This window comes from Somniosus microcephalus, chromosome 5 (genome assembly GCF_052327205.1).
Source record: "Somniosus microcephalus isolate GS21.2 chromosome 5, FLI_Smic_1.0, whole genome shotgun sequence".
NCBI classification, from domain to species: domain Eukaryota; kingdom Metazoa; phylum Chordata; class Chondrichthyes; order Squaliformes; family Somniosidae; genus Somniosus; species Somniosus microcephalus.
Genome location: NC_140991.1, coordinates 210,744,634 through 210,755,089, shown reverse-complemented (window position 1 = coordinate 210,755,089; position 10,456 = coordinate 210,744,634). Strand labels below are relative to the sequence as shown.

General features: G+C 46.2%; 1 pseudogene; it reads right to left on the bottom strand.

Annotated features, from left to right (window-relative positions):
• Window positions 1-5,858: 5,858 nt before the first annotated feature.
• LOC147117561 (uncharacterized) lies at window positions 5,859-9,431 on the bottom strand (annotated as a pseudogene).
• Window positions 9,432-10,456: the final 1,025 nt, after the last annotated feature.

The window sequence follows — 10,456 nt, the reverse complement described above, 5'->3', positions numbered from 1 at the left end:
CCTAATTGGAGGCGGTATCAGCGGCGGCGGTATCTAAAACAGCAGGAGACCAGGCAGCGTGGACCTAATTGGAGGCGGTATCAGTGGCGGCGGTATTTAAAACAGCGGGAGACCAGGCAGCACGGACATAATTGGAGGCGGTATCAGCGGCGGCTGAACCTTCGACAATTTCCAAAAAAACAAGGAGTGATGCCACGGGACAGCAGGTAGGTGATTGGTTGGTGAGTATTAAGGGTTTTTTTCTCTGTTTTCGCTTGAACCTAGGACAGTGGTTTAAACTGGATGTGAGAAACTACAAAGTACTGTATTAAATTTATAGCTTAACTAGTTAAACTAATTAATATAACTATAAATAATCATTGAATAAAGACTTTAACGAATTAAATAAATAAAATAAGGCTAGACTAAGATATGGGGGAGGGGAAAGAATTCTGGACAGTTTTATCCAGAATGTAGTCACACCCCAAAGGAAAGCACAGGTTCAGGAAGGGGAGGGTGTGACTGATAGGGAGCCGGGTAGCGGGGATTTAGGAGAGGTTGAGAAGCAGGTCCCACAGACACTGGTCCTGACAACAGGTACGAAGTACTCGCCATCTGTGAAGACAAGGAGAAAGACTACAGGGAGGACAGCCACAATGTCGACCAAGGCACCATGGCTCAGAAGGCTGTCCAAGGCGGGGAAGAGTAGAATAGAAATGTGGTAGTGATAGGGGGCTCTATAATTAGGGGGAAAGATAGCATCCTCTGCAGTCAAGAATCCCGAAGGGTGTGTTGCCTAACCAGTACCAGGGTAAGGGATATCTCACGGTGGCTGCAGGGCAACTTGGAAAGGGAGGGGGTAAATCCAGTTGTCATGATCCATGTTGGAACAAACGACATAGGTAGGAACAGGGAGGAGGTCTTGCTGAAAGAGTATCAGGAGCTAGGCTCTAAATTAAAAAGCAGGACCTCGAGGGTAATTATCTCTGGATTATTGCCCGAGCCTTTTGCAAATTGGCATAGAAGCAGACAGATCAGGAGAATTAACATGTGGCTAAAGGGCTAGTGTGAGAAAGAGGGGTTCCTTTTCGTGGGACACTGGCACCAGTTCTGGGACAGGAAGGAGCTGTACTGATGGTACAGGCACCATCTGAACTGGGATGGGACCCGTGTCCTAGCGGAAAGGGTAAATAGGGAGGTGGCAAAGGCTGTAAACTAGTAAGATGGGGGAGGGATCTACAAGAAATGTAACCAGCCTAATTATAAACAAAACATGAAAAGAGAGCGCAGGAAAGAATAAAGTAAGGGAGGACATTGATGGCAAGGGAATAAATAGAGTTATAGAACAGGAGTCTAAAAAGATGGTTAAACATAAAGTGAAAGGAAATCCTATTAAAATGAGTTAAACTGTCTGTACAGCAATGTACACAGTGTCCATAATAAAACAGGGGAGCTGGAGGCAATAATGCGTTGCGAGAAACCAGACATATTAGGGATTACTGAGACATGGGGCACGATCTTGCCAGCCCTGGGGAGGCGGGTATGGAGACGGGATTGCCGGGAAAATGGCAGAATTTGGGGCGGGTGCCCAACCCGCCTCCATGCCATCTTGCCAGGAGGCGGGTAGCTGTCCTGCGCCGGGTCCCACCTCCTTGGATTTAACAGGTAGTTAACAGGCAGAAAATAGGCTTATCACCATTTTGCCCACACAAGTGCGAGCTTCCCGAAGGCTCCGAACCCCGCCAGGGTCACCGAGGCAAGTAATAGGTCTGCGGGGATCTGCGGGGTGCAAAAGTGCGCTGTGAAGGTAAGTGATGGGTGCAAGTGTGGAGAGGTGAGTATCTGAGGTAAGTGGAACATGTTAAAAAAAGTGTACTTACCATTGTTTCTTCCAGCAGGCTTCAGTCGGTGGGTATGCGGAGAGTTTCGCACCTCTGCGGTAGAGATGACAGATGGCCGTTGCATTCTCCAATCTAATATCTGCAAAAGAAAGAGGTTTGATGAGGTCTTGAATTCAAGACCTCATCAAACTACAGAGAATGTCACTGTTTGACAGCTTCAGAGAGCTGTCAAATGATGACAATTCATCTGTCAAAAATTTTTGTCAGATGAAACGTCATACGCTGACGTTCTCTGCAACTGGCATTCTCTTAATTGGCCTGCAAGGTCAATCAAGGGAAAATAGCGTGGGTTGGCCAGAAGTTGATGGAGGCGGGACTGAAACCTGACAAGTGGGAGTCCCGCCTCCAAAAGCTCCCCATTGGCAAAATCACCCCCAGTGCTACAGAAATATCAGGATTGGGAATTAAACATTGCAGGGTATAACATAGTTAGAAAAGATAGAGAGGGAAAAAGGGGAGGTGGATAGCTGTACTTATTAGGGATAACATAATGGCAGTAGAAAAAAGTGACACAGCTATCAGCAAGACAAAAATAGAATCCATATGGATAGAGATAAAAGATAATAAAGGATTAATCACACAAATAGGTGTAGTCTACAGACCACATAATAGTTGAAGGGAGGCAGAGAAAGAAATATGCAGACAAATGAGGGAAATGAGTAAAAAACATAGAATAATAATCATGGGGGATTTCAACTACCTTGACATTAATTGGACAGAAGAGGTAGGTAAAGGGGATAAGGGAATGGAGTTCCTATGATGTGTACAGGACTCCTTTCTAACCTAATATGTAAAAAGCCCAACAAGGGAGGATTTGCTATTGGATCTAGTAATGGGGAATGAACCAGAGCAGATAAGAGAAGTAAAAGTAGGGGAACATCTAGGCACTAGTGACCATAATATAATACACTTTTAGATGATAATTGAGAAGGACATAAGTATTGTAGTGTCCGAGGATCAATAATACTCAGACTGCAGGAGAACAATAAAACAGGTATTTACTGAACAGAGAGGAATTCAAGACTGAAATACAGAAGCCTGCTATGGCTTTATATACAGGGGTGGTCACTGCCGGTACTGCAGTATAGAATCAGTTCTTCTCTTAAAGGCACATACACAACAAGTATGATGAAAACCATGGTAATAGATTGGAGAAAAGCTGATTTTCAGGGGCTGAGAATAGAACTTGGGAAAATAAAATGGGTGACAATATTGGCAAACAATAATGTGGACCAGCAATGGGAAACATTTAAAATGGTGTTCAACAGAGTGCAGGAACAATATATTCCGCTAAAAGTGGAGAACAAACTAAACACTAATGAGACTCCATGGATGAATAAAGCCATAAGGGAACAATTGAGGGTAAGGAAAGAGGCATACATTAAGTACATAGACAGCAGGGGAGTGCATGATAAGGGAGAATACGAAGAGATTAGGAGAGAAATAAAAAAAAACAATTAGGAAGGCAAAGAGGAACTATGACATTAAATCATCAAGGAACATAAAACAAAATATTAAAATATTTTACAGGCACATCAATAAAAAAAGGAAGGTTGGGATGGGAATAGGGCCACTAAGGGATAGACAAGATAATACCACAGGTAACGATAGAGAGATGGCAGAAATATTAATTAATTATTTTGCTTCAGTATTTATCAGGAAATAAAACAGATGGACATGACATTGGATGATGAGATTAGTAATGAGATAAGTCCATTGAAAATAAAATGAGGAGATATATTGAATAAACTAATCAAACTCAAAGAGGGTAAGACCCCTGGTCCGGATGGATTGCATCCACGCGTTTTAAAAGAATCTAGGGAAGAGATAGCAAGGCATTACTACATATATTTAATAATTCATTCTAAAGAGGTATAGTGCCAGAGGACTGGCAGATAGCTAACATAATACCGATATTTAAGAAGGGGGATAGAACATTTCCAGGGAATTATAGACCAGTCAGCTTAACATCGGTGGTAGGAAAAATAATGGAATCCCTACTAAAGGAGATAATAGAAGAACATCTAGGAACCAAAAATAGTAATGAATAGTCAGCATGGATTTCAAAAGGGAAAGTCGTGCTTGTTAAACCTCATTGATTTTTTTGAAGAGGTAATAGAGAGAGTGGACAATGGTAATGTAGTAGATGTAATTTATCTAGATTTTCAAAAGACCTTCGATAAGGTACCCCATAATAGGTCAGAGAATGCGGAGTCAGGGGACAAGTAGCAGAATAGACAACTAGCTGGCTTCAAGACAGAAAGCAGAGAGTAGGCATAAAAGGTAGCTATTCACAGTGGCAGAAGGTGGGTAGAGGTGTTCCACAAGGATCATTGCTGGGACTACTGTTGTTCACAATTTATATTAATGATTTAGACTTTGGAATCAAAAACACAATTTCTAAATTTGTGGATGACACCAAATTGGGGGGGGGGGGTGGTAGTCAATACTGAGGAAGAGACTGCAACAAATTACAGGAGGACATTAATAAACTTGCAGATTGGGCATATCATTGGCAAATGAAGTTCAACACAGATAAATGTAAGGTATTACATTTTGGTAGGAAGAATAGGGAGGTCACTTATTGGAGGTGTGAGTCTAGGTGGGGTAGAGAAACAAAGGGATCTCGAAGTAAATATACACAAATCACTAAAAGTTGTGACACAGGTTAGCAAGGCCATAAAAAAGCAAACCAAGCATTAGGGTTTATTTCTAGAGGGATAGAATTGAAAAGTAGGGAAGTTATGCTAAACCTGTAACGAACCTTGGTTAGATCACACTTAGTACTGCATACAGTTCTGGTCACCATATTATAAAAAGGATATAGAGGCACTGGAGAGGGTGCAGAGAAGATTTATAAGGATGATACCAGAAATGCAAGCATATACCTATCAGGAAAGGATGAACAGGCTGGGTCTCTTTTCTCTTGAAAAAAGAAGGCTGAGGGGTGACCTAATAGAAGTCTTTAAAATTATGAAAAGTTTTGATAGAGTGGATACAGAGAGAGTGTTTCCACTTGTGGGGAAGAGCAAAACTAGAGGCCATCAATATAAGATAGTTACCAAGAAATCCAATAGGGAATTCAAAAGGAACTTCTTTACCCAAAGAATGGTGAGAATGTGGAACTCGCTACCACAGGGAGTGGTTGAAGTGAATAGTATAGATGCATTTAAGGGGAAGCTAGACAAGCATATGAGGGAAAAGGGAATAGGGGGTTATGCAGATAGATTTAAATGAGGAAAGACGGGAGAAGTCTCGAATGGAGCTTAAACGCTGGTATGGACTGGTTGGGCCGAATGGCTTGTTTCTGGCCATATAGCCTATGTAATCCTAGCTATCACTGTGGGATTAGTAGTTCCCTTTATCCCACCTAACTCTTCAGGAAAGTAGATCCTCACCATAGCTCGAGTGAGAGATCTTGCTCTGCAGTGAGTTCACAACAGGTAACTTCGCAGTTTGTATGTGATAAATTATTCAGGTCAGTTGTCAAGCAGCAGCAAAGTTGGAAGGATTACTTGCCAAATAAAAGAGGGTGTGAAACAAATAGGCCTATTGCCATAGCATTTGACTGTTTGATTAGCCCAACTGTATATTTCTCAGCTTTGCATCATTTATTATGCAAAACTGTTTAACTCTTTGAATACAGTTTCCAAGCTTCTCTAGCAAAAAGATGAGAATCCAATATAAAAACAGAAAAGGCTGGAAGTATTTCCTATGCCCGAGCATGTCGATATTAAAATTCTTGTCCTTGTTTTCCAATTACTCCATCGTCATGGCCCCACTTTTCGTTGTGTCTCTTCATGTGTCCAGCTGCTCTAACGATGGACAACCGCTCAACCCTCACTCTCTCTTCCAACATTGGCGGCTGTTCATTCAAACATTACGCTCCTGCATCTCCCCTTGCTTTCTAAAACCTGCTTAAAACCATCGTGATTGACTGTTTTAAGTTTCCTATTCCAGGCCTAGAAATTCGTTGATTTAGCACCGGCCGTTAAGGCCCGTTTTGAAAAAAAACTGCCTCGCTTCCACCCGCTTCTGGCAGGTCCTGTGGTGGCCGCCGTTTTCGTCAGGTTGGCAGCACTGCCGTTGCCTGCCCTCGCTGCTAAAATGGAAAAGAGGCAGATTGTGACATCAATGAGTGTGCAACGCTCACTTGACGCACAATCTGCCATTTTCGTTGTCGCTGCTCCACTTACCACCCGCTCTTAATCACGACCAGCTGACCAAGTGTTCAGCAGCAGGAAGGAGCCTCCAGCAGTGCTATTTAAAGGGATCATCATCAACAACTTGCAGCTGACATGTTTCTCTGTATAACTGGCTCTGTGTAACTTTCTGCAACTCCTGCAGCTTTCTCAACAGATTTATTAAAGTTCCTGAGGTCACAGGGAGTGTTGCTGCAAGTGGAGAACATCTTCATTCTCATTTAAGGTATCTGCTCACACCACTTGCTCACAGTCATGGGGGCTCTACTTGCAGTCCTCCTTGTACTTCAGTATCTTTGGGAGAGGGGGCAGAGGCAGCGAAGAAGAGGAGAAGATGCTCGCACTTCTCTTACCTCCACTTAAGAGAGGAGCAGTGTATTAGAAGGCTCTGCTTCACCAAGGAGGTGGTCACAGAACTTTGCCTCCTCCTACAACCAGACCTGCAGCCTCAGAGCTGGGCAACCACAGCTCTCCCAGTGGCCCTCAGGGTCACCGTGGCCCTCAATTTCTTCGCCAGCGGATCCATCCAGTCTGCAGCAGGAGACATAGCTAACATCTGCCAGTTTGCCATCCATCGCTGCATCCAGGACATCACAGAGGCTCTCTACCCCAGGGAAAGGGATTACATTGCCTTCTCTCTGAACAGAGAGAAGCAGGAGGAGTGCGCATGTGGCTTTGCCAGGATAGTGGGCTTTTCCATGGTGCACGGTGTCATCGACTGCACACACGTGGCTTTGCGGGCACCATATACCAATCCTGAGGCTACCACTCACTTAATGTGCAGTTGTTGTGCGACCGCGCCCAGCGCATTATGATGTTGAATGCCTGCTATCCTGGCAGCAGTCATGATGCCTTCATCCTGCGCCAGTCCGATGTGTCAGCAATCGTTCAGCCACCATGTTGAACCTGAGGGTGGCTGCTCAGAGACAAGGGCTATTCGTTCTGCACCTGGCTGATGACTCCCCTCCGCAACCCCAACACTCATGCCCAGCACTCATACACAGCCATGCTGCCACCAGGAACATCATCGAGCAGACCATCGGGCTGCTGCAGCAACGATTCCGCTGTATTGACCGCTCAGAAGGAGCCCTCCAGTACTCGGTGGAGCAGGTGTCCCATGTCGTGGTGGTCTGCTGCATGCTTCACAACTTGGCCATCATGAGGGCACAGCCCTTGCCACCACAGATTGCGAGAGGAGGGAGAGGAGGAGGAGGAGGAGGAAAAGGAAAAGGAAAAGGATAAGGATGAGGAAGAGGAGGCAGGGAGGGAGGAGGCAGGCAGCAAATCCTCGTTCTGGATGGGCTGTTTGTGAACACCTCATCAGACTCCGATTCCAGTGAATGAAACCCCACTTCCCTATAATACCATCCCTCTGTCACGGAATAGTATAGTGTCCTTGAGGGCTCAAAGCTGAAATGAGAGCCACTACAAAAGACACATTTCAAACACAAATCATAAATTTATCAGAATCCAATCAACATTACCATATCAACTAGTCACCCTTGTGCTTTGCCTTAGTGCCTGTCGTTCCCGTGCCTTTACCTACTCGAGTGCTCCTATGGAGTGCTGTCCCAGTGGCTGCAGCATGGCTGGTGGAACGCTGCTGGCTTTCAGTGGGGGAGAGTACAGATGGCCTTGCAGGACGTCCTCGACCAGGTGTAGACCTAGAAGGCCCGGCTGTAGACTGCACTACCTCAGCATGGGTGGCATCAGTCTGGTCTGGCTGGCAGATAGGCAGCAGCAAGGGTAATAGCAGAGTGGCAGTGGTAGAAGTAAGAATGGTGTCATCCTGAGGGAGGGGAGCAGGGTCTATCTCCACAGACCCATTGCCACTCCCCCGGGGCAGTGTCTCAGCATATCTAGCAATCTATTGGAGGACAGATTGCTGGCCTACTGCGACACCCTGCAATCCCCTTTCGACACTTGTAAACCCAGCGATAATGGCAGCAGTCTGAGCTTGTGTGGCAGCAAACTGAGCCTGCACGAGAGCAGCCCGTGCTTCCACTGCAGCACTGAGATGTTGGGTCACTTCCGCTTGTGCTACAATGGAAGCTGTGACATCGGCCATCACACGCAGCATCATGGCTGGGTCCACAAGTTCTCTCCTGGAGTTGGCCATCATTTCCATCCTGGAAATCATGGGCTTTAAGCTCCGCACAAAGCACCGTCTAATGTTGTAGCCATTCTCCTCCATGTTCCTTGACACTGACAGAAGGCTTTCTGGCAGGCTTGCCATTGCACCTAGCATTTCCGTGTGCATGCCCATCGCCCTTCTTCTGAAGGCCACAGAACTCGTGTGCGAATTCGCCCTCCGGGGAGCTGGCCCCCAAGCTACCCTTCCCCCCTGGCTTGGCTGCAGCCCACTTGTGTCTAGTGCCACACCATGTGCAGCTCCCGCCTCTATACTACCCTCCAAGTTCTGTGCAGTGCCATTTTCTGAGCTGGTGTCTGCGAGTGTCAGATGTAGCGACGGTGTGTCTTCTTCTCCTCCATCACTCTCCTCCACAACCTCAGGGACAGTCTGTGCTAATGGCACTTCTTGGGTATCTAAAAGCAGAAAGGTACAAGGGTTGGATTCATCATCAGCAGCTTGTAAGTAAGAAGAGATTGTGGGATGAGGGGGAAGTGGGATGTGAGAAGAAGGATTAGGTATGACCATACCATCATTTTCAGCAACCACTTCAACTTCTCCCATTGCCACGGTCTCTGTCACTGCCCCTCGAATGATGTCAAGGATGGATTCCTCGAGGTTGCTAAGGTTCTGTATAACAGCTTGGCTGCCTCCCATCTGCCGCTGCTCCTTCCTGTTCTGTGCCACCTTTGCCTGCAAGAGAAAGGGTCACGAGTCAGTGAGTGTAGTGTAATGTGTTTGGCTGATGTGCCTGCCATTGTTGAATAGCTGTCAGTGTGTGCAAGGTGTGAGATGTGGGTGTTAGTGTTGCAGCAATGGTATGGTTGTGAGGGTGAAGTGAAGCTATTATTGTAAGGTATGCGTGGTGATAGGTAGAGATTGTTGGTAGGTGAGTGATGGGGGTGTAGTGCATTGAGCAGTGTGTGAGATTTGCGGTGCAAATGGTGGGATATGGTATTTGCTGAAGCCTTCACTCACCTTGACCTGCCATGTGAGGTCATTAAACTTTTGTTGGCACTGGATCCACGTCCTTGGAACCACACTGGTAGCCGTGATGGAGTTAGCTATCTCCTCCCAGAGCCATCTGCAAGTGGCCTTGGATAGCTTCCTGCCACCCTGCGGGAATAGTACAGCCCACCTTCTTTGAACGCCAATGACCAAGGCCTCCAGTGCAGCATCCAAGAATCTTCGTGCTCGCTCCCTTGGTTGCTGAGCCATGTCTTCATCCAGATTGACAATGAGGTGATGCTACAACAAAGCACCTCCCCTTTAACATAGAAACATAGAAGATAGGAGCAGGAGTAGGCCATTTGGCTCCTCGAGCCTGCTCCGCCATTCAATGCGATCATGGCTGATCATCCAAATTCAGTACCCGGTCCCTGCTTTCTCCCCATACCCCTTGATCCCTTTAGCCTTAAGAAATATATCCAACTCCTTCTTGAATATATTTAATGTATTGGCCTCTACTGCCTTCTGTGGTAGAGAATTCCACAGGTTCACCACTCTCTGGGTGAAGAAATTCCTCCTCATTTCTGTCCTAAATGGCCTACCCCCTATCCTTAGACCGTGACCCCTGGTTCTGGACTCCCCGACCATCAGGAACATCCTTCCTGCATCTAGTCTGTCCAGTCCTGTCAGAATTTTATAAGTTTCAATGAGATCCCCTCTCATTCTTCTAAACTCCAGCGAGTACAAGCCCAATCGACCCAATCTCTCCTCATACGTCATTCCTGCCATCCCAGGTATCAGCCTGGTGAATCTTCGCTGAACTCCTTCCATGGCAAGAACATCCTTCTTCAGATAAGGCGACCAAAACTGCACACAATACTCAAGGTGCGGTCTCACCAAGGCCCTGTACAACTGCAGCAAGACATCTTTGTTCCTGTACTCAAACCCTCTCGCTACGAAGGCCAACATGCCATTTGCCTTCTTAACCGCCTGCTGCACCTGCATGCTTACCTTCAGCGACTGGTGCACAAGGACACCCAGGTCTAAGTAGAGCAAAGAAAGAAGAAAGAAAGACTTGCATTTATATAGTGCCTTTCATGACCACCGGACGTCTCAAAGCGCTTTACAGTCAATGAAGTACTTTTTTGAAGTGGAGTCACTGTTGTAATGCGGGAAAGAGCCTAAACCAAACATTACTGGCTATTAGACTGCTCCCGATGTTGCCCCCATCCCTCCCCTCCGCCACCCCGTTAAGTGCTAAGCCACTCAGCAGCACGTTTAGCACTGAGATCAGC